Genomic DNA, 25670 nt, shown 5'->3' with positions numbered 1-25670 from the left:
TTGAAAAATGTTGTACTGCAATTGAATTGATTGAACGGAATTACTGCTCCGGCAAGAATAAGAGGGAACGAATGCTACTACGAAGTTTTATATGCACTCAAGCTCGTACAGTATGGAAAGAAGGTCACTCTGCGCAATCGTATATTCAAACTATAAATAAATACAGCTTCCTTGGGTTGAGTTCGAAGTTGCCATCCGAAATGATTTTATTGTATCGGGCAGAATTACAATCACTTAAAATATCGTTCTATTGAGAACCGATAAGCTTTGGTGACAATCCCAAATAATTTCCAGTGACCTGATTTTAGTTTATACCGGCCGGTGTATACGAGTCGTCTGTACTATTGGTAGTAATCAGAGATGCATAAATGTTCAATTGTGTTAGACTACGAGGGCTATAAATATTTATAAGCTAGTTGACCCGGCAAACCTTTCTACTTCTTCTTTTTTCAAATATTCGAATATTATTTAGTAAATGAATGAAAGGGTATTTTTCGTCTTGTTGTCCGGTGCAAAAACAACCAGTATGAAGGTTTTCTAACATGAAAACATACCCCATTTAGTTGGACGTGCGAGAAACATTGGAGTTTCAAATTAAACACGTACTTCCAAAAATTGCCCAATCGGTTTGTTTGTGGCCATTAAAAATGCAAATCAAATTGGATGTTAGATTTTTTTATATTCAAGAGGCATATCGTTTAAAATGATTGGCATTCTCGGAATGAGAGCATTCTCGCCCTTGATAACATTTCCATCTTTCGGCCGTGAATTATGTAGTGGCATTTTTGGAAGCTGTACAGGGACTTTGCTGAAGAGCTGGTGACTTCTTCTTGATTACAATGAACTGAATTATTCAATGCTTGTTTATTTGAAGATTCTACATTTAGTGTTATGAAGCCCAATGAAGAATCCAATCCGCACGAGAGTCTCAAATGAAATAGTGCTTTTTCCTTACAATTATCACCTGAATGTTTTAAAAATAATATGGAAACAGTTTTTGTAATCGAGTAACTACCCAGTCAACCACGTATATCAATGTGAGAAAATTATCGCAAATATATCTTAACGAAGTCAAAATCGTATACCACGCTTATTATCATGCGCAGACATTCAGTTTTAATTGTATATCATGGTGGAATCTAACTGATTTACGATTGTAGGATTTGAATTGTGTGTGAAACGAATCACTTCCAATCGGAAACTATCGTATATAAATACGAATATAAATTAATTGCATACCTTTATTCCTCAGTACGTATATCGCCTCCAAAGTAGTACGCATATGCTGTTTTTGTGCATCAAATGCGAGTTTGTGTGATATATATGAGTGCGGATAAGGGAATCAAAACATTATTATACGTATGAAAATGTTGACTGGGTATTACTTCGTATAATGAAATTTGTGCGATTTTTCTCTCAAAAGGCACTAAAGCAATGATTAAAAAATAAACATTTCATTTTTTTTTGTCCCTGTGACAACTGAACAATTCATTTATTTTTCTCTGAAGAGTCACAGACAAAATTATTTACTTTAGAAACAAAAGTATTTTTCCTCCTTTCCAAACACACAATTTGTTTTGTAAACAAACATCGTTGTTTCTTTGTGGCTTTTAATAGTGAAAATTACAAGCTACTTCTTTCTTTTCAAAGCTGTTAAGCGCATTAATTAGATTTTTTTGGCGAATTCTGAAACATTTCCCGTATTTCTACAGGCGAAGTTGTATGAACATCTTTCCTTCTCGTACAAAAACACAAACTCTTCGAAGCAGGAGACATTAATCCAGACCGAAGTAAACATCACATTAAATGCTGACTCGAAAGTATGAATGATAAATAAATTGAATTAAAAATGGTGATTTTTTTTCAAGTTTTTTTGTATTTATGTTACCACTTGTATTTTTGCACGTTTCTCTCAGAACCAGAGGAGGTGGGGGGGTGTCAATCGAATGCTACGTTTTTTTCAGGGAGGTCTAATGTTTTCTGACTAAATGCTACGAGGGGGGAGGGGGGGTTTGAAAATCATGAAAAAAATGCTACGTCATTTAAGTATGTTCCCTAACTGTAGTTTCCGCGACTCTCATAAGAAAACACACATCAGAAGTTTTGTTTAAAAGAATATACGACCTTTTGAAAAAAAATATAAGTTATTACACTGTGCTACAGCGATTTAGAACTTCTGAAGTGACCTAGTGTAGGTTGTAGGTCTTGTTGAGTGTAACATTCGCTCATACTAGGAATTTTCCAAACACCCCCAAAATCTAAAGTTATGGTCAAAATACGATATTTTGGACTTAGGCGCATATAATATTTTTTAACTCAGTCATTTATCAACCGATTTTCAATATTAAGGCAGTTTTAGAAAGAAGACAAATAGAGCTTTCAAAATATATACAGGTTTGTTCTAATAACAATAAAACATGTTGAGTTATTTGAGCTTAAATCTAATTTTTTAGACTTTTTCACGCAATTTTTCAATTTAATTGTCAATTTTCCGTCTATTTTTGTGAGAAGCATACCACACATATACTATAATTTGGAAAGTTTATTCAATTCCGAATCAATTTAAAGTAGTTTTGTAAAAATCGGTTGATATTTGGCTAAGTTATAATTTTATAAAGAAGATCAAAATATTTGGCTTCTATCGCACATTTATTTCACGGTGCTACAAATGATGAAAAAATGCAAGAACTTTTGATGTGACTTAGTGTGGGTAGTAGCTTTAGTCAAATGTTACTTGCGCGTTTACTTGAAGTTTTTCAAATACCCCAAAAATTATTAGTTATGGTCAAAACCCTGTTTTTTACCTTAGCTCACATTTTTATGTTAAATTCAGTTATTTTTCAACCAATTTTTTATATTTTGGCTGTTTTGGGAAGGCGAAAAATAGAACTCTTGAAACATATAAATATGTCTAAAGAGTTTACCTATATGTGATGAATAGTTTTAAAATAGATAAGATGGTTTATGATATTTTCAAATTTTTCCAAATTTATTCGCAATTTTTCACACATTTTTGTAATGATGGAGCTTCAATTGCTGTAAAATTTGGAAAGTTCTTTTTAGTACCAAACGAAAACAAGAGGTACTAAAAAGAACTTTCCAAATTTTACAGCAATTGAAGCTCCATCATTACAAAAATGTGTGAAAAATTGCGAATAAATTTGGAAAAATTTGAAAATATCATAAACCATCTTATCTATTTTAAAACTATTAATTACATTATAGGCGAATTTTTATGACATATTTATATGTTTCTAATGCTCTATTTTCCGCCTTTCCAAAACAGCCAAAATATAACAAATAACCGTATTAAACATAAAAATGTAAACTAAGGTAAAAAACAGAGTTTCTTTATAAAATTATAACTTAGCCAAATATCAACCGATTTCCACAAAACTGATTTCATTTGATTCGGAGTTGAATATTCTTTCGAAATTATAGTCTATTTGTGGTATGTTTCTTACAAAAATAGACGGCAAATTTAAAATTAAATTGAAAAATTGCGTGAAAAAGTCTATAAAATTAGATATAAACTCAAATAACTCAACATGTTTTATTGATATTAGAACAAACTTGTATATATTTTGAAAGCTCTATTTGTCTTCTTTCAAAAACTGCTTTAATATTGAAAATCGGTTGACAAATGACTGAGTTAAAAAATATTACATGCGCTGAGGTCCAACCGTATTTTGACCGTATTTTGACCATAACTTCAGATTTTGGGGGTGTTTGGAAAATTTCTAGTATGAGCGAATGTTACACTCAACAAGACCTACAACCTCCACTAGGTCACTTCAGAAGTTCTTGCATTTTTTTTTTCATTTGTAGCACAGTGTTATCATTGTCACAGTGATTTTAGTTATCATCTTTTTTAGTTTGAACAAATATCAGAAAGAGTAAACATCGGGCTTTGTCCCACAAATGTTACTATTTAGTCATCGTGATTTTTTAAGGAACTATATGTCAAATGTTGTTATAAAAGAATTTGTGATCAAAATTCGGCGGAGTTTTAGTAATTATTCCTTTCCAATCAAGTAACAAAAGAGAGATTACTTCATTTTAATTAGGTCACATATTCCCTTAAACTAATGTTCAATTAGTATTTTCTCACAAGAGACCTCGTACACGCAAAAGTTCAAGCTTTAATCATCCAATGTGTCCTTTCAATTCGCACAGAATTTACTCTGACTTCGCACAACCAATGCGTGATAACGCAAAAGGTGTACAAGCAATACATTGACAGAGATCAAAATCAGAATATGTATCATATACACAAAAATCGTAATGTCTTGGTAATCTTCGGCTTCGGGCGAACGATCAGTTTCGAGGCGCTCAAAAAACCGTTCTTTACTTTCGCGAGCCGGTGCGTATCAACGGCTCGTGCATCCCTAAAAATCGTCAGTAACTGAAACAGCCAATAGCGAGCCTTGTTGCCGCGAAAGTTATTGACGCTGGTGCCAGTAACGCAGAACCGAATGTATGTGAATGAAACCAGAGTCATAATTGAATGCAAAATGTTTTGGACTAATCTCGTGTTTTTGTTTATTGTTAATGATTGATTGATGTTTTCAAATAACCTGATTCATGCAAGTGAATCGATCAGACAATAATTTCTTCAATGGAGTCAGTACCCAACTCATCAGTATTGATTGCTGGTTGCACTGTTTTAACGATGCCAACCTTCTGAACATCGGCTGATGCTTTATAAGTGTAGTGGTTTGGCAATACATTTAAAATATGCTAGAGCATCAAATGCGGTATGCCCAACCCACATGCGTTGTACTGGTTCCAATTTTAATCAGTGAATGCGCTAATTTCGCTCATAAATGACTGGTTACGCACACTCCAACTTTTGCGTGTATCAATAATTTTTTTTGAGGAATCAAGGAGAATGCATCTTTTTTTACGGAAGGCACCAAGAATAATTGGTGACGAACACTTAAAGTTTGTTGGCTCACTAAAATGGAGACGATGATTGCTAAAATCGGTTTAAGTATGCATATATTATTAAATAAAACCATTATATCTTATTAAATCTTATTTTTCTGAGGATGCATGTAAATTTTAAGGGGTAGACGATACACTTTCTCCACGAAAAGGTGATTGCATTTGAAAATAGCTCTTGGCATTCATTGCTATTTCATCTTGTTCTATGTTATTATTCATATGTACAAAGTTAATCATTTCACCGGCGAAATAAAAAAAAACTCTATTCTCGCAATGTTCGGTAGTTGGTCACGAATAAATTATTTTGTTTTGGAAATTTGTCACTGAAAATATTCATGAATGTATTGATGAACACACCGCTCGCAGTGACAATTTAGAAAAATAGAAACGTTTCTGGTTTCTCCTATGAATATCACCAAATTGAAAATATGTAAATGTAGAATATTTCTTACAAATCACTTTATGGCGATTGCCAAAAGTTTGTATAAGGCTCTAAGCCCCGTTTTTCGAGCATTCCTGATTATTAACAAAATATTTTTCATGCGAAAAAGAATCTTCTTTTAAATGTCACCAACGTGTAATTTGTGCGGACTGGGAAAGAAGGAAACATGAGCAGTCCTATTCAAATTCCAAAAATATAACTTCAGATACTCTACTCAATCTACCACGTCCATGCAAGTGCTCTTTCAAAGAAGAGGAACAGGAAGGTTGAATTCAGCTTATTCATTTGTTTATTGGATTTATTCATCAACACGCAAGCAGGAGGCTCCATGGCGTTGAGCTAATAATCAAAATATCTTTCGAGTGTCGATACATGTAACCAAACGAGAATGTAATAATATAACATTTCAACTATTCAGATCTTCGAAAAATACACGATATCGCCAACGAAGAAGCACTCGAGATAAATTGAAATCAAACAGGGTGGATACTCTGTTGAATTGTCTTTAGAGACCAACTATTTTTTTGTCAATATTTTTAAGCTTTCAGCCTCTGTGGTAAACAATGACCTGGCCGTGTCTCTACGATCAGACAGAAACTTCAAACGTATTAATAAGCAGCGACTTTCAAAGCTTGGTAGACGGAAGGTTTCGCGCTCGATTTCTGTTCCTAGCACAACGTATTTGTGATACGTAGATGGGTGGCACCAATCGGCAAAAATATCTAGTTATATCTAGACGTTGAAGGGAGTTACAGTCTTCAATTGTGTGAATTTGAAAATAAAGTTTGAGATCATCAGCGTAAGACAGCCGTGATCCTTAAATAGCAGAGTTCACGTCATTATAATAGAGCAGGAAGATAAGCAGTCCCAGTTGGCTTCCCTGCGTTATTTTAGACGTAGCGTGAAAATAAGAATTCCGGCGAACGCACACTGTTTCCAAAGCTGCAAAAACGAGATCGTAATTATTTTGATCAAAAAAAAATTTTAGAGCCACAAGACCTTCAGTAAAATTATTCCATTAATTATTCTCCATATTATAGCAGTAACGGTTATGAGATTAATCCACTTAACAGTGAAAACAGAATTTTACTTTTTTCACTTTTGCATATAAAAATTTATCGTGTTCGGTAAAGTTGTAGCACATTTCATAAGAAACAACTTTGTCAAAGACACCATACTTCTATCTGTTCATTTAAATGGACTTATGTGAAGTTTTATACAGATAAACTAAAAATCAGTTTTTTCAATATAAGTAGTGATTTTCTACAATTTTTTAATGTTCTACAATGTTGTTTGCTATAACAAACAAACGAAGTCTGCGAAGAAAGTTTATCTTTATCTTACATATTCCTCTCTTTATTGACGATTTTTATTAAAACAAAGCATAAATTTACTTACAGTAATCTTCGAAATCTGCAAATATCTGCAGACTAAACCATTTCTATATTGAAGTATAGCTAAAAAATCATTAAATCCAGATAGAGCCATTTCTTTCTCGCTGTCTCCTGTGTTTATATCTGTAAGTAAATTGGTGCACTATAATAATACAAATCTTCAGTAACTAAATAATTATAAGAGATAAAAATAAGCTTCCTTCGGTGAGCTCGTGTGTTTTATTATACTGAAAAACATTGTAGAACATTGAAAAATTTTAGAAAATCACTGTAAAAAGTTATATAAAAAATGATTTTTTGGGCACTTTGAAGGAAACTTCACAATAGTTTATTTAAATTGGCAGATAGAAATATGGTGTCTTCGACAAAGTTGTTTCTTATTAAATATGATAAAACTTTACTCAGCAAAGGGGATTTTTATATGCAAAATGAGGTAAAAAATCGTTTCGCTCTTTTGGGTGGATTGATCACAAAATTCTAACTTTCATAAAATGGAGAATCATTAAGAAAACAACTTCGCTGAAGACAGTATGACTCTAAAATCAATTTTTTTGAGTAAAAAGTAGTAAGTGTGAATTGGCGCAGCATTTAAGAAGAAATCGTCAATAACTAAAAAAATATGTGAGATAAAAATAAACTTTCTTCGAAGAAATTGATTTTTTTATTATAGGAAATAATATTATAGAACATTAAAAAATTGTAGAAAATCACTACTGAAAGTTATATTGAAAAAAACTGATTTTTAGTGGCAATCTGTAGAAAACTTCACATAAGTCCATGAAAATAGGCAGATAGAAGTATGGTGTCTTTGACAAAGTTGTTTCTTATGAAAAGTGCTACAACTTTGCCGAACACGATGAATTTGTAAATGCAAAAATGAAAAAAGGAAAATTCGCTTTTCACTGTTGAGTGGATTGACTACAAAACTGTAACTACCATAACATAAAGAATAATTAATGGAACAACTTTACTGTAGACAATATGGCTCTAAAATCAAGTTTTTTAGATCAAAATAATTTCGATCACGTTTTTGCAGTTTTGGTAACAGTGTGGACTGGTGAGATACGTCTGAAACCATTGCAAAAGGTTCCTGTTGATCCCGAGCTTGTCAAGATTAGCGATGGCTATGCGGTGGGTCAATTTATCGAAAGTCATGCCAGTGTAGATGTGTAGATGGCATCCGTCTGAGCCCGTTTCGACATACTATCGGTAATGCGTGAAGTGAGACACAGAAGATTAGTGGCAGTGGAGCGACCGGCAGTGAATCCATGGTGGTCTGTGCTAATACTGCTAATAATTCAATATGATGATCGCCCAGTGTCTCCTGGGTGAACACACTGACAAAGTTCTCAGAGAAAACCTGACAGATGCTTTGAGTGCCATAGTAGAATGTATGTCACCTTCGAATTTCCGAAACTGCCTAAGACGAGCTTCCATCCTATAATTCTTGTTGGATTCGGAGAAAGTTTCGTTTCGCTACACGTTTATATGTCTGGTTGAATCTCGCATAGTGACGTTGAAGGGGGTACCTTTTTTCTAAGCAGCTCTCTTTTCGGGGCCTGGCACAGCAATGCGGCTGTGTCCTGGGTGCTCATTTTAAACCTGTTAAAATGCGGTCATTCTAGTTAGTAACTTAATTAATCTGAGTGAGTGAATCTGAGCTATAATTATTTAGGAGTAATGTGATGTTAGGATGGATACTTGAGTGATCCATGTCCGGGTAGAGAAAGCCATCCCGATACTCTTTCCACAAAAATTCGCGAAGATCAGGGTAGCCGAACACCATAATTTCGTCTTTTGGTTTGGCAATTTCTAGGACTGAAAAAACCGATTGGCAATGAGTAGTAAACATGTCACGCTGTACGAGTACGTGACTCGGTCCGGAGACACAGATACAGATCCTCGATCCGGAGACAGAGGAACAATTGTAGAAAAATGTGCGCGACTCATATTGTCTTCCACGATGCGTCCCGGTTGTGAGAATTGTTGTGGCATACCAGGGTTGGAAGACTCGTTCTTGATGCTAAAATTTGGGATATTGTCAGGAAGCAAAAAGCCTGAAAGACCCTTTTCAATACTTTGAGCTCAATACCGAGATGGCTCTGTTGGCGAGAACAGTGATGACGAAGATGGTTGAAATGAGACAGAGACAGAAGGGACTTCCATAGGGCTTTATTGCTTGCATCCCGGTGTAGCGAGATAAATTTCTAACTGGAGATCGAAGGGGGCGGACATATTTGCCCCCAGAATCGAGACGACTATGGTGAGTAAGCAAAGCAAAGCCTTGTTGCTACATTCCAATTCGTAACTCGACCTTTTGTTTGTTATACTCAGGCTTTGCAGCCAACCTTCAGTGTACAGGACGATTACGGAGCTATCGCTATGATCCTACTGACACTAACAGTCTCTCTCGAGCCTAGAGTCGAACCTATGACGACTGGCTTGTTAGGCCAGCATCGTGCCTAGAGACCAGCTGTAAGGGTTCGAAGACTCGTTACCGATTTTGGATATTATCAGGAAGCAAAAAGGCTGGAATACCCCTTCCATTACTCCGAGCTCAATACCGAGACGGCTCTGTTGACGGGAACACTAATGACGAGTTTCGATTGTCAGTTTGACACTATTTAGTTGAAAATAATTCAGTTTGAACTATTTAGTTGAAAATAATTTTCTATTTCCCGTAATGATGAATTGTTAGGTTATATTCATAATGAATAAAAATGAATACATGTGTTCAAAAGAAAATTTTAACGACTGATTGGAATCAAAATGTAACTGATTTACCAAAATGGCGGTAAATGTTAAAGTTTTCTGTTCAGTATCAGTTTAGCAACAGTTATAAAAATCATCAATAATGACGATGACTACTCACTAATACCTACGCAATGCTATCCTTCGAATAGACGTTATATTTCGCTGTTTCCATTGTTTTCGTTAGTTGCTATTAGTGAGGCAACTCGTGATTTTGCTTTAATAATACTGAGTAAAAAAGAATAGTTTGTTTTGGATTTTGAAGCAGTGAAGACAGAACCAGTGAGTTTATGTAGTGATATATTTCTACTAATGTTTTAACTAGTGTTTTGACCCGAAAACGGCTGAAAACGAACTCGCCAGTGAAGAAAAAGATGAAGAAGTCATTAAGGGTGTGCGAAATTTCGCGAAATTTCGAGTTTCACGAAATTTAACGAAATTATTCGAAATTGAGAGCACTTTTTTCAAATAAGTAGATACAAATTATGATTTCTGAATCTATTTTTCTGCTGTTATATGCTCTAATTAAGGCCCGGAAATGCTTCAAAGCTTTGATCGTATAAAGTTTAAAAAAATCGATAGTTTACTAGAATTTTCCTAATTTCCGGGATTTTTTTGAAAATTTTTCACTCAAATAAACTCAAAATATCTCTAAGCCTTCTGTTGAAATATGAATCAATAAAAAAATTTGCTTAAAATTTATAAATTCTAGTCATTTTTTGAAGAATTTCGCGAAAAATTTCGTTTAATTTCGGGAACCTCGAAATTTCGCACAGCCTTAGAAGTGATGATAAGAAGAAGCAAAAATTAAAATCAATCTAAAATGACTAATTAGTAAGTTTCTAGTTCTGCATTGTGATCTAATTTATGCGGGCTCAGGTTATGCTAACAGTGATACATTTTAGAGCTGTTTCGTAAGGTAATTTTTCGACTGTTAAAGATTTCCTGCAAGTATCATCATTTTACTCACGCATTGACAGACCAATGCGCGTTGGCCAAGCCTTAAAATATGTTCCCTACCCTATTTTAAAAATTTACGATAACTTTAATAACTTCAAAAAACGAAAGTAAGAATTCAATTATACGATTACGTCCAGGTTTTAGCGAGTGACAAAAAAATATATCACCTTCAATTATGATTTAGCGCATCTCAAAATGCTTTGGCATTTTCAACAATAAAGATATGTTTGTTTCATTTTGGATTTCCATTTACCATCAACCAGGGCTGTTATTCGCACGCTCATTGCCCTCAGTGTGTTAATTTTACCTACACATTTTGACAACCAACAGGCACAAAGAGAAAGAGCGAAAACGAAATGACTATGAAAGGTATCACCAAGTGAGAAATATTTCAAGAGAGGGAGAACAGAACAACACTTTGTGCTGCTTTTTGTGACACATTGCGTGAGAACGAAGAGCTTCATTTAGAACAGTTTGCGTTGCGTTACGGGTAGAAAAAATAGCATTGAAAAGGACCCAAGAAAGGCGTTGACGTGTTTCTTAGGACATATTACGCATGTCCAGACATGTTTTTGTGCCGGTATTCATATACAATCGCTACATGCATTCACTACTGATACCGTTCATTAGGGTGGTAATGACTTGTATGGACAAAATTGTCCTTCGTCGCATTTAGAAATTCGTTCAGTCGAAAAGTGAAACTTTAACCGATCGATTTTTTTATTTTATTATTTTTGGATAACACTAGATCTCGATGTTTCATGCATTTTTTAAAAATGTGGCATCAGAATTTTTTGATAAATATATGAACTACCTGTGCGTTTTTTTCATTGGTCACAAAATAATGCTTTCGTGTTCCCGAAGTCAGATTAAGCTGAAGTTTATATGGGAACTTTTTTCGAAGACGAAACTATTGAGCCCTACTTCTAAACGAAATTCGAAGAGTCGATTTCGATTGCCACCCTACTGTTCAGCACTGAAAATGAGCTCCTGAATGAAATAAGGAGCTCATTTTCAAGTGAAATGAAATAAGGAGCCAAATTAAGTGCAAAAACCAAAAAAAAATTAATACTATAATCGTTCGTTTGTCAAATCCGATAATCATTGCCCCAAGTAACACACAAAGTAAGACACAATGTGTGGTGTCGCACATTTTGGCAAATGCACAAACTGTACTCAGTCGCATTTTTTCGGTGCGAAAGAAATTCAAAAGAGCGAATGGGGAGTGGAGAACACAAACGAAATATCGGGAGTGGCACGCACGGTTTGATGGCAAATGTGTTGTGTACAAATTTGTGTGGTTCTGTCTGCATTGAGGTGAGGGTCCAGCCCTGCCATCAACACAGAATGATACTAGTTCTCTTATTGTTCTCCACACACCCTGCATATGCAAGTAAACAAAACATAACGGCCATCAACACACGTTACCGGTATTGGCTGATGTTATACCGAATGCGAAGCGGGGTGAAGCAAAGTGTTTCAAAATGTTTTTCCATTATTGAAATGATTCTTCACGTACAACAGTTGAAGCAGACACGACGCGAAAGATCCGAACAAAAATGATAACACTTTCGGACATGTTCAGCAACACTGTGCAGTCAGCCGGTTGATCCGTCTTCTGTGAAGCGCTGCGATCAGATGAGTTGCCTGCTCAGCTGAATTAAGCTTTTACAGAAGATGATTACAGAATATGGGGCGAGCAACTCGCCTCGCCTGCAGTCACTGACGAGGCGAGCAAAATGTTGTATGACGGCTGAGTCACGAACGAGTCGAGCAGTTTCGCAGACGAGCCACTCATCCATAATCCAGGCAACTCGCCATCTGTAATACTCAAATTGGTCAGACGAGTAACTCGCCGCTCTCCTCCTCGTCTGTAATAGGCCCCAAAATTTCAGTATGCTAGAGCTTTTATACGTGACTACTGAGAGTTGGAGAGAGTTTCGGTAAGCTTGTCTCCGTGCTTGTCTGCTATGCAGGGGAAGAGAGCCTTGTCTCCACTCTGACTGGTCAAAACATGCATTCCACAAGGCTCTTTTCAATAATACAATAGTGTGGACGCATAGCTTATTTTCCAATCGATTGCTGTCAGAGCGAAAGAAATCCGTTGAAAACTGACTGAGATTTAAGCATTTGAAAGCGGACAATTTGCGTGATGCTCTCGATGTTTTCGATTTTTCAATTTGTCCCCCTATATATGACGCCGTAAGACGTAATTCTACGTCTACGTTGAATTACTCTGGTGTGTAAAAAAGATGAACTGCTATAATTGCTGTCTCTCTATTATATTTAGTAGAATATACTAACTTTTTAATGCTGTTTTAGCTGGTTTCAAATCTTCATACTATTTTCTCAATAATTCCGAATATACTCTTAATACTGTGTGAGAGCTGGAAATGTGAGACATGCCTATTCCATTCACTTTGTTCAAAATCAGCATGCGGATAAACAGTCATCAAATCATAATGCGCTTACATAGAACTAGTCATACATCGTGTCATTCAGAATGGACGAAAGGTAAATCAAATAGTATAATCTGATTCAGTGGCAAACCTTGCGTGTGTAAATCATGTTAGGTCATCTTCGTCTACACCGTGAGAATAATACCGATGGCGCACAATACATTGCCACAAATGTTTCATTAATTACCGACTCACTCGGTACCGTGGTGGCAGCCGTAGCCGTGTTCGATATTAATAAGATAGCACGTAAATCGGTTCCCGGGAGCTTGAATCAACCAAATGCTCGAACGCCAGCCAGGTTGTCGAATTAGCAGGCTTCCTCCGACTAACCACTCATCGATGCTTGCTAACTGAATTAGTAATTCATCACGTGTCCGGCGATCGATCAAATGTCACCTAATCATGAATCGAAACTAACTCTTCTAATTCCACGGGACTGATATCATCAGAGAACTTACTCCAGTGCCCAAACAGAATACATATATATATTACATTCTGAGATGTGGAAATTAATGATAAGCATTCGGATAATATGTTTGCCATCGGAGGCCAGCCCAGCGAAGTTATCATACCACAACTGTCTTCGATCAAACGCCAGCTCGGTAAACAACTCCAAGTATCATCGTCCAACTACGTCTTCTAACGTGGGAGTTGGCCCTTCTGTTATCAGTGGTCGCTACTGACGACCATTCAGTTACCATTTCCGTAAATCCCCTGGACGCCTTCAATCATGTTTTGCAAGCAGCAGCGTAGCTCCGTCGTTGTTCACTATTTGTTTATGCGCTAAATTCGAAAAGCTATCGTTGTTTTGTTTCGCTGGCGGGCTTTTTCTGGAACCGTTTTCGTTTGTTTGTGTTTTCTATACACCGTTTTGGAATAAACACTCGTAGAATAAATGTGTTTAGATGATACTGACTTTTTGTTCGCAGTACAAAAAAAAAGTTAAATTCAACATTTTTGATTAAATGCTTCGCTTGATAAGCGGTGATGCACAAATGCTACGATTGCTTTTTTCATCTAACAAACATGAAACAAGATACCGGGATTATAACGATTGCGCATGGTAGGCAAACATTCTTGGTGACAGGAACGAAAATTGAAATTCTGTGGTGGCCTGTCACTTCCACTGCTTGGTGGCATGCCAACTAGAGATGGTCGGGTTTGGCATTTTTCAAACCCGTACCCGAATTTTTTTTCGGTTAAAACCCGAACCCGACCCGAACCCGAAACTTTTTTTTATCGATCAAACCCGAACCCGACCCGAACCCGAAAATTTTATTTTTTTTGAAACCCGAACCCGAAACTGTGAAACCCGAACCCGACCCGAACCCGAGATTTTTTTTGAGGGGTAGATTTTTTGTACCAATTTGAGGCTGCCCTGAAGCTTTGGGCCTCGAATGGTATCGAAATGTTAGTGTTTTTGCAGTTGCATGAAATTAGACATCATCATCTTACAGAAATGCTTATTTGATATAGTCGGGTTTCGGGTTTTCAGACCTAAACCCGACCTTTTTAACCCGAACCCGACCCGAACCCGAAAATTTTTTTCCCACCAAACCCGAACCCGACCCGTACCCGACACCTTAAAAAATTTCAAACCCGAACCCGACCCGAACCTGACACTTTCAAAAATTTACGAACCCGACTCGAACCCGACGGGTACGGGTCGGGTTCGGGTTTCGGGTTTGAAAACCCGAAACCCGACCATCTCTAATGCCAGCGTGTTATTTTGCGAACCAGGATATTTTTAAGTTGTGAACATGGTTGGGCAACCACTCTTGAAATTGCAACAGACTGAAGACATGAACAACATCAACAGCAGCAAGTTTAAACCTCTACTCGTACACGTGTCATCCCGTTGACGACAGAAAAAGATTCACCGGCTGTGCCTCCTTTATGGTGCATACCTTGTGCCGCTTTAATACTGTCGTACGATAAACTCGTGAAGACATTTTTTTACTCTACCTCTCCACCCGAAACAAATAACCAAGCGTCTCCACATGCTAGCATGCCATGGGAGCGCTTTGTATGTGGATCAAATTTTCAAAATTACTTTTATAAAATGGTTTCTTAATTTTCGGCTATTAAAATGAAGATAATCTGATTACCTTACCTCAGCTATAAAGAGAATCTCTTCGAACCGAAACAAATCCCAGTATGGGACGTCCTCGGTAAAAAGCGAGTTCAGCCAGGTTAGGACTTGCTGCCCGTAACACGGACCAAACGGCAATTCGTTGCACTCGACAGCAGCTGTTTCGCCACACCGCGATGGTGGCGGCTGTGATCGCCACCGGTTAATCAAATGTTGTTAATGAATAAAAAATGATTGTACTTCAGCGTACCTGGCGAGCGTTCCATACAAGCGCACGGATTTGTTTTCGCAATTATTTCGGTGCAGCGAGCAAAAACTTTATCTTCTTCTCTCCCACCGGAGACACCCAGCTGGGATTGAGTAATTTGATTAATTTCGAAATGTATAACCTGCTGGATCCGAAAAGTTTGTTGGCCTTAAAACCAGAAAATTGTTTATGATTACTTTTTATGTTTGTAGAAGCACCTCTGAGTGGCTCCCTTTGAACTGGTGCAGATAGAACTGTACTTCGATGTGATTTTTTTTATGGAGAAAGTGAACTGTTAGAGAATGTTTTTAAATGAGTTTTGATAAACTCATGAGTTCACAAGTAGATTTCAAGTATATTAGAACAGTAACAAACAAAACCTAATTGTGGTAGTACAGAACGGTAAATAGCCAACGTTTTGACAAATTAGTCACCCAAGACTAGACTATCGTCATTAATAATTAAGCAGCTTTATGCTGTATGTTTCCACGAGTCGTTCTAGTCAGTAGCTCTCTTCTATCTGCTGAGGAAGTCCTCTGAGCATATGCTTTACCCGTTAGCCCTTCAGATGGTTTCAAAGCTTTCGGACTAGCTAGGGAAACGAGAAAGCAGCATGATATCACCTCCCGCCGCCATCCATGGAGTAGCGAGATGAGCTTCCGGTATCGTTTCCTCCGTATTGTTTCATCCAATCTGCCTGATGGTGCACAAGGTCGTGAATTATCGCACCATGCAAAGGATCGATAACTGGCCGATGCTGCTTCCGTTTGCTTATAAAATATTAACGCTCGGAGGCAAGGAACTGTATGTGGTTCGCCGACTTTGCTTTCCCTTCGTAGGACTACAGAAATACAGAAAGGATAACTGTTTGCAGGTGAAATACGTCTGAGGAACAAACGAGATTCTTGTGCGCCTCATGGTCCATTGAATCGACTAGAAGCTTGATAATATGAGGTGAATAACCTTATGCAGGGGAGCATTTTGTGTGAAATTCAGTAGCATACGTTGGAATACGTTGTTAAACATTTATTCTAACAGCTTGTGTAAATCAATTCCATTGATTAAATGCATTACGTTTTGTTGAATGTTTGAAGCTTAACTTTTTATTAGATAAACCTAACCTAACCTAATCTAACCTAACTCAACTGCCGGCGTGACGCCAATGGATGTTATCTTTATATTTTGACGTAGAATTACGTCTTGCGGCAACATATTTAGTAGTTTAAATCAAAAAAACAGAAAACATCGAGAGCATCTCCAGAATTGTTTACTTTAAAAAAAAAACTCAGTCAGTTTTCAGCAGATTTCCTTCATTCTTACAGTAATCGATTGGATAATTAGCTATGTGTCTACCAAAATGCTGAAGGTTGCAATTTTATGATGCTAACCATTGTACTATAGAAAAATGCAGAGCTTTGATGATCGCATACTTCGAACAGAGACTAGGCCTACTTCCCCATCACATTCGACGCTAATTTTTTTGTATCATTTGACTTAATAACCGATTTGTTGTTGTTGTTTTACTCGCTCTGGTGCACAAATACACGCTTACCGTAATTTGAGCTCTTAGTAGTCACGTATAAAAGCAAGCATGCAGAAATTTAGTCTTTATTGTGTAACCGGAAACTACAGCAAGAGGACGCTTGACTTTTACCAAAACTGGTTCGATCCGCAGCTGCCAAGCAGAAGCTGGTTTTAGCGCAGTAAGGCTTAGCAGACAACTCATTCCATCGTAGCATTCCACAGTAGACGGACCAAACCAGTGGACCGCAGCACTACCCAGCATTGCAGAACATGTCCGGATAGTTAAAATCGATTAATGAAAAAGAGTTAAAAGAGAAATATCACTAAAATTAACGCTTCACACCATTAAATTTGTTAAAAGCGATCGAGTGTGTTCCCTATTTCATTCAAAGATTACATATACGTGAGACAGGCTCTCGTAATTCTACGTTAACCTAACGGTTGTGTCTTACAAACAACCTTTTGACGTATTTTTATTTTTGGGTGAGCGGCGCACACTGTTTCCAAAGCTGCAAACACGTTATCGAAATTATTTTGACCCAAAAAAATGGTTTAAGAACCACAGCACCTTTAGTAAAGTTATCCCATTAATTATTTTTCATTTTATCAAAGTTGCAATTTTGTGATTGATCCACCTACAAGTGAGAAACGAATTTTGTGCTTCTCTCTTTTGAACATAAAAATCCACATTATGCTGTAAAGCCTCAGCACGTTTTAAAAGAAACAACTTTGTTGAAGACATCATACTGTTATCTACCTATTTAAATGGACTTTTGTCAAGTTTTATTCTGATTGCCTCTGAATATCACTTTTTTTTAATGCAACTTTTTAGAGTGATTTTCTACAATTTTTCAACATTTAACAATGTTGTTTGCTATAAAAGAGCAAACGATTTCTTCGAAGGAAGTTTATTAGTTTCTTACAGATTTCTTTGATTATTTTTATTAAAATAATGAACCTTCTTTACAAAAAATATTTTTTAGTTCAATAGTGAACTCCACAACAGTTCATTTTACTAAGTAAATAGAAGTTTGATATCTTTGACGAGGTGGTTTTTTGAATGTGCTACAACTTTGCCGAATAAAAAGAGGATTTTTATATTACAGAATGAGAAAAACAAAATTCGTTTCTTCCTTTCTGGTGGATTAATCACAAAATCCCAACTTCTATAACAGGGAGAATAATTAATAGAACTAGAGATAGAGAATAATTGAAGATACTACGGCTCTAATACCAATCTTTTTGTGTATAAATAATTTCGATCACATTTATGCAGCTTTGGAAACAGTGTGCAAACCCCCGGACGATAATAGGACAAACCTGATGATAAAAGAACCGTCACCTATCTTGAAAATATTTTATTCATTTGTGGAAAAAAGGATTTTAAAATTAGAACGAAGCAATTTGTTTCCCCAAGTAGATACAAAGAAGCGTTTTCATTACCATTTATATAACCAAAGCCGGAATGCGTTTCGCTGATAAAATGATGTGATATTAGCTTGTTTCGAAAGCCTTTCGTATAATTGTTTCATTATAGAACCCAATCAATTAGCTCACAAAAATCAAATCTTCGTTTGCAACCGATAGTTCAGTTCAGTTTTAGTTAAGCTTAAACTCTATTTCAATTCAGTGTTACTTCAGTTTCAGTTCAGTTTCAATTCAGTTCCAGTTCAATTTCAGTTCAATTTCAATTCGATTTTAGTTTTATTTCAGTCCAGCTTCAATTCAATTTCAGTTCAGCTTTAGTTCAATTTCAATTCAGCTTTAGTTCAACTACAGTTTAGTTTCAGCTTAGTTTATTTTCAGTTATAGTTCACTTTCATACTAGCTTCAGCTCAATTTCAGTTCAAATACAGCTCAGTTTTTGTTAAGTTTCAGTTAAATTTCAATCCAGTCTCCAATTCAAATTTAATCAAGCTTTTTGCCTTTCTCCTAGAAAGGTATAGCAATCACTTGCAAAACCGAAAGTATAAAAGTGCTCCAAAAGGCCGAATGGCATATATCACTCGAACCAGCTCGACGAGCTGAGCATTTTCTGTTTGTGTGTGTGTGTATGTGTGTGTGTGTATGTGCAGATTTTTATTCTCACTCACTTTTCTCAGAGATGGTTGGACCGATTTTCATGAAATTAATTGCAAATGAAAGGTCTCTTTGTCCCATAAGACCCTATTAAATTTCATTGTAATCGGATTTTTAGTTTAGAGGTTATGTTTCAAAATGTAAAAATCATGAAACATCATTATCTCAAAAAATACACAACCGATTTGAACAAAATTGATTTCAAATGAACGAGCTACCTGGAAAACCCTTAACTTTTGAATTTCATGAAGATTGAACTTGTGGTTCAAAAGTTATGACAAGAAACGTGTTTTGAAGACTACATAATCTCACTCATGTTTCTCAGAGATGGCTGAACCGATTTTCATAAAATTAGTGTCAAATGGAAGGTCTAGTTGCCCCATAAGATCCTATTGATTTGTTTTGCAATCGGACCATTACTTTGCCTGTTATGTTAAAAATTGTGAATTCCAGCTATGAAAAGGAACATATTCCAAAGACTACTTGAACTCACTCACTTTTCTCAGATATGGCTAACCCGATTTCCACAAAATTAGTGTCAACTGATAAGTCTAGCTGCCTCGTAACACCCTATTGAATTTTACTGTGATCGGACTGTAACTTCGTCTGTAAAGTACTAAAATGAGAATATCACGAAACTTCATTATCTCAAAAACTGCACAACCGATTTGATCAATATTATTATCAGATGAGCGGGCTAGTTAAGGATTAACTGATGAATTATGATTGAACACGTGGTTTTAAAGTTTGGCTGCCCTATACGTTCCCATTTCATTTGATTATAATTGAACTTAAGCCACCGTTATGTATTAAATTGTTAATAAAACAATGAAAGTCTATTATTTCGCATGACTTATTTGAACATAACTAGTGTCATACGAACGAGTCATCTCTCAAACTTACAAATAACAAACTTCATAACAATTGGATTTGTGGCTCAAAAGTTATGGAATGAAAAGAAATTCAAAGACAATTTTAAAACTATACCTGCTTTGATTGATATATTTATGTGGCCTCAACATAATTTAAATGTGGTTTTGTACTATTTGAACGTTCCAAGGTCATTGATTCCTTGCGATGTGTTCAAAGTCTGCAAATGCACGACGAATCGGCCATAGGATATGATCAAAGTCAAAAGACAAATCGTTTGGTTTATCGGTTTTATTGGTTTTATCGAAATGACAACATCCTCGACTTTTAGCTTCTGTACATCGCCCTAAATCTGAATATATTCATATTGGGTGGTATTCGGTCATTTTCAGCAAATTTTCTAGCATCAATCTAACACCGGAAATACCCATATTTGGAGATATTTAGTTATTTTGGTTGTTTTCCAGAAACTAAAAGTGGTCGTCTTTAAATTCAAAATGGTGTCAAGGGTCAATGTTTGGTTTCTATGCATCATCTCGATTACGGAAATATCCATATTGAGTATTATTTGGTCATTTCCGACTGTTTCCTATAAGTTGCCATTTAGCGATTCAAAATGGTGCCTGAGGTCAATTGTTAGCTCATTGCATCATTCTGGTTTCAGAGATGCCCATATTGGATGGTATTTGGTTATTTTAGGCTGTTTTTCACAAACCAGAAGTCGGCATCTTGGATTTCAAAATGGTATTTAATATAATTTCTGGCCTCTGAGCGTCATTCTGGTTGAAAAAACCCATATTGGGTGTAATTTGATCATTTTCGATTTCAGCTGCTGTGTATTATTCTAGATCCGGAGATACTCATATTAGACGGAAATGGCCGATTTTTTGGCTGTTTTCCAGAAACCACAAGTTGCCATCCTATAATTCATAATGGTTTCTGAAGTCGATTTGTGGCTCCAGTGCATCATTACGATTCCGAAAATACCCATATTGGGTGGTTTTGGGTCGTTTGCCGCTGTTTTTCCGTAGCCGGAAGTCGCCATATTAGAATTCAAAATGGTATCTGTGGTCGAATTTAGCTCCAGTGTATCTTTCTTGTGGTCCCCGTGGCTCTGTGGTTAGCGATGTCGAGGATCTTTTTGAACTGGAAATTTTCTCGACTCAGCACTAGGCTCGGTGTATCGTTGTACTTATCCTACACATGCAAAATGTGCCAAAAACAATATCCAAAATGTTGCCTGAGGTCGATTATGGAACATATTTGTTACCACTAAAAACATTCACCTGCCAAATATGGTTCCATTTAGTTGATTAGTTCGCGATATGTGCAGAAATTTGTGCAGAAACATGTGCTTCCATAAGAGGAAGGGGCGTCGAACCATTATGGACATATTTATTACCCTTTAAAACATGCTAAATTCGGTTTCATTTGCTTGGTTTGTTCTTGAGTTGTGCAGAAATGTATGTTTCATTTGTATTGGACCCCTCCTTTCCAGAAGAGGGAGGGGTCTCAAACTATCATAGGAACCTTTATCGGGACCAAAAACCCCTATATGGATCAAACAGACAGACAGACAGACCGGACTCCATTTTTATATGTATAGATTACAACATCAATATTTAAGAATCTAAAGAGTGACATACATTCATTGGATTGAAGCGTTCATGTAAATCTATTTTTACAAATAAAAGTTTGAATGAGAAAGGCTGGGTCTGACCGCTAGGTGGATTAATTTAGGTTTTCAATTTCATTTCAGTGTTAGTTCAGTTCAGTTGTAGTTTCAAATATTCTTATTTTCAGTTCATTTTTATACTTGCTTCAGCTCAATTTTTGTAAGGTTTCAATTGAGTGTCAGTTCAATTTTAGTTCAGTTTCAGTTCAGTTACAGATTAGTTTCAATACAGGTTTAATTCAGTTTGAATTAAGTAAATTTCGGTTCAGTTTCGGTTGTGTTAATCGAGTTTCAATTTAAGCTCAGTTTTTGTTAAGTTTCAACTCAGTTTAAGTTCAGCTTTGGCTCATCTTCAACTCAATTCAATTTGGTGTCAGTTCAGTTCAGTTCAGTTACGGTTCAGTTTCAGTTCAATTTTGTTCAACTTCGGTTTAGTTTCAGTTTAGCTTCGGTCCAGTTTCAATATAGTTTTAAATAAATTCAGTTAACTTTACTCAGTTTCAATCTTGTTTCAATCCATTCTCAGTTTAAATTTAGTTCAGCTTCAGCTCAACTTCAGTTCAGTGTTAATTCAGCTCAGTTTCTATGTAGTTTCAGTTCACTTTTATGCCAGGATCAGCTCAATTTCAGTTCATAGTCTGGTTTGTTTTCGTAAGATTTCACTTCAATTTCAGTTCAGTTTTAGTTCAGTGTTAGTGGTATTTAAGTTCAGTCACAGTTTATTTTCAATCCAGTGTCAGTTCAAATTTCGTTCAGCTTCAGTTCAGTGTTAGTCCAGTTTCAGCTTCAGTTTAGTCTATTTTCAGTTTTAGTTTACTTTCATGCCAAATTCAGCTCAATTTCCATTCTGTTCCAGCTCAGTTTTTGCTAAGTTCTAATTCAGTTTCAGCTCAATCTGAGATCACTGTAAGTTCAGTTTCAGTTTTGTTTACAGCCTCAGCTCAAATTTAGTGCAGCTTCAACTCAGTTTTAGTTCAGTGTTAATTCAGTTCAGTTCCAGTCGTTTCAAACCAGTTTCAGTGCACTTTCATGCCAGCATCAGCTCAATTTTAGCTCAGTTTTTGATAAGTGTCAATTCAGTTTGAGTTCAGTTTTAGTTCAATTACAACTCACCTTGAATTCAGTGTTAGCTCAGTTTTGTTATGAGTAGTAATTCAGTTTCAGTTCTTTTTAGTTCATTTTCGTTTCAGTTCCAGTCCAATTTTTGTTCAATTTCGGCTTAGATAAGTTTCAGTTAAGTTTAATTTAGTGTCTATTCCAATTTGGTTGCAGTCTAATTTCAATTCAGTTTTCTTTAAGTTTCGTTTCTTCTTCAAGTTTCAGCTTTATTTCAGTATCAGTTTAGTTTCAGTTCAGTTATGATTCAATTGAAGCCCAAGTTTGTTCAATTTCGATTTAGTTTCGGTTCAGTTTTGGTCCAATTTTAGTTCAGTCTTAGATAAGTTTTACTCAATTTTCTTCTCTGTGTCAGTTCCAGTTTAGTTTCAGCACAGTTTTCGTTAAGTTTAAATTCAATTTGAGTTCAATTGAGGTATGGTTCAGTTGAAATCCTGTCTCAGTTCTGTTTCAATTCAGCCTCAATTTAGTTTAGTTCGTTTTCAATAATGTTATTGTTCAGTTACAGCTTAGTTTCAATCCCCTCTCAGTTCAGTCTTAGTTCAGCTACAGCTCAGTTATAGCTCAGTGTTAGTTTAGTTAGTATACATATTTAGTTCAGCTTTAGATCAGTTTTAGATCAGTTACATCTTAATTAGTTCACTGTTAGGTTAGTTAAGTTTCAGTATGATTTTTTTTCAATTTCGGTACACTTTAATACTGGATTAAGCTCAATTCTAGTCCAGTTCCAGCTCAGTTCTTGTTGAGTTTCAATTTAGTTTTAGTTTAATTGTAGTTCAGTTTTAGACCAGCGTTAGGTCCATTAGTGTTTAGTTTCAATTCAGGTTCAGTTCAGTCTCAGTTAAAATTTAACCTCAGCTTGAGCTAAATTTTAGTTCAGTTCCTATTGACTTTTAGTTCAGTTTAGTTTACAGATGTCTCATTTCTGTTTCAATTCAATTTCATGCCAGCATCTTCTCAATTTAAGCTCAGTTTCACCTCACCACAAAGTTTCAATTAAGTTTAAGTTTCAATGAAATAAAGCTTAAAATATATGTAATAGTGTTGATATGTCACCGTTTGTGGCAGAACACACAATATAAATTCTGAATAAATATTAGTAAATAATTAATTTATCACAAAACATCTCCCCCTATTGAAAAAAAAAGTTCTAATTAAGTTTGTAGTTCAGCTTCAGCTCAACTATAATTCAGCATTAGTTCAGTTTCAGCTCAGCATTAGTTAACTTTCAATGCAGTTCCAATCCTACTTCAGTTTAATTTCAATTTAGCCACAAATCAGTTTCAATACTGTTATAATTCAGTTAATGTTTAGTTTCAATCCATTTTAGGTTCAAATTTAGTTCAGCTTCAATTAAGCTTAAGTTTCAATTCAGTTCAAGTTCAGTTTTAACTCAACTTGAATTCAGTTTTAGTTTAGTTTCAGTCTCAATCACAGTTCTGCAGTTCAGTTCCAATCCTACCTTTCAATTTCAATTTAGCCACAAATCAGCTCTAGTTTTGCAATAATACTGCTATAGTTCAGTTAAAATTTAGTTTCAATCCATTCTCAGCTCAAATTTAGTTCAGCTTCAACTAAATTTTACTTCAGCGTTAGTTTAGCTTTAGTTCAGTTCACTTTTATGCCAGCTCCAGTTGAATTACAGTTCAGTTTTATTTTTTTAGTCCAATATAAGTTCATCCTCAGTCCAGCCTCAGTTTTAATTTAGTTCAGCTCCAGCTCAATTTTATTTCAGTGTCAGTTCAGTTCAGTTTCAGTTGTTTAAATCCAGTTTCACTTTGCTATTCTGCAAGCTCAATTTTAGTGCAGTTTCAGGTCACTTTCTGTTAAGTTTCCATTCAGTTTAAGTTCAGTTTTAGTCCAGCTTCAACTAAACTTAAATTCAGTGTTAGTTCAGTTTCAGTTGAGTATCAGTTCAGTTCTGAACCTGCCTCGGTTCAGTTTCAATTCAGCCACTAATCAGATTTGGTTATGTTTTAATACTGTTATAGTTCAGTTGCTGTTTAGTTGTAATCCATTCTCAGCTCAAATTTATTTTAGCTTTAGCTCAATTATAGTTAAGTTTCAGTTCAGTTCAGTTTTGGGTTAGTTTTCGAAACGGTTTCATTAAATTTCAGTTCAATTTCAAAGTTCAGTTTCAATCCAGAGTTTGTTTAGCTCTTATTCAGTTCTGGTTAAGTTTCAATTCACTTTTACTTCAGTTTTGGTCCAGTTTTAGATTAGTTTTAAATAAGTTTCAGTTAAGTTTCAATTCGCTATCAGTTCGGTTTCAGTTCAGTTTCAGCTCAGTTTTCGATAATTTTCCAATCAGTTTCAGTTCACTCTAGTTTCAATTAAATTTGAATTCAGCGTTAGTTCTGTTTCATTTTATTTGCAGTTTAGATTCAGCTCAGTCCCAGCCTAGTTTTTTTTTTTTTTTCATTTTTGAGTCAGTTTCAATTCAGTTTCAGATAAGTTTTAGTTAGTAAGTTATTTCAATTTCACTTTGTGCTTAGTTATAGTAAAGCTACAATTTAGTTTCTATTCAATTTTAGTTTTCTTCAGAATTTGAAAACAGTCAAGGGTGTTATGTAACTACACATTTCTTTAATTTCGATTAAGTTTCACTTCAGTGTCGGTCCAATATCAGTTCAGGTTCAGATGAGTTTAAGTTGAGTTTTATTTCAGTGTCGGTTACAATTTGGTTTAAACTTAGCTTCAACTCAGTTTTCGTTAAGTTTTTATTCAATTTGAGTCCAGTTTTCGTTATGTTTCAATTTAATTTGAGTCCAGTTTTAGTTTAGTTACAGTCCTGTCAATTCAGCTTTAGTTTTTAGTTTCAATCCAGTCTCAGTTCAAATCCAGTGAGGCTTCAGCCTATTTCCAGTTCAGTTTCTATTAAGGTTCAGTTCTATTTCATACCAGCTTCAGCTCAATTTTATTTCAGTTCCAGGTTAGTTTTCATAACGTTTAAAATCAGTTTCAGATAAGTTTTAGTTAGATTCCCTTCAGTTTCATTGCAGTTTCAGTTTGGTTTCAGTCCAGTTTCAGTGCAGTGTAAGTTCATTTCAAGTTCAGTTCAGATTAAGTCTAGCCCATTTTTTGTTTAATTTTGGTTTAGTTTCAGTTCGTTTT

This window comes from Wyeomyia smithii, chromosome 1, assembly GCF_029784165.1.
Source record: "Wyeomyia smithii strain HCP4-BCI-WySm-NY-G18 chromosome 1, ASM2978416v1, whole genome shotgun sequence".
Lineage (NCBI taxonomy): Eukaryota > Metazoa > Arthropoda > Insecta > Diptera > Culicidae > Wyeomyia > Wyeomyia smithii.
Note: the sequence above shows the minus strand (reverse complement) of the source record.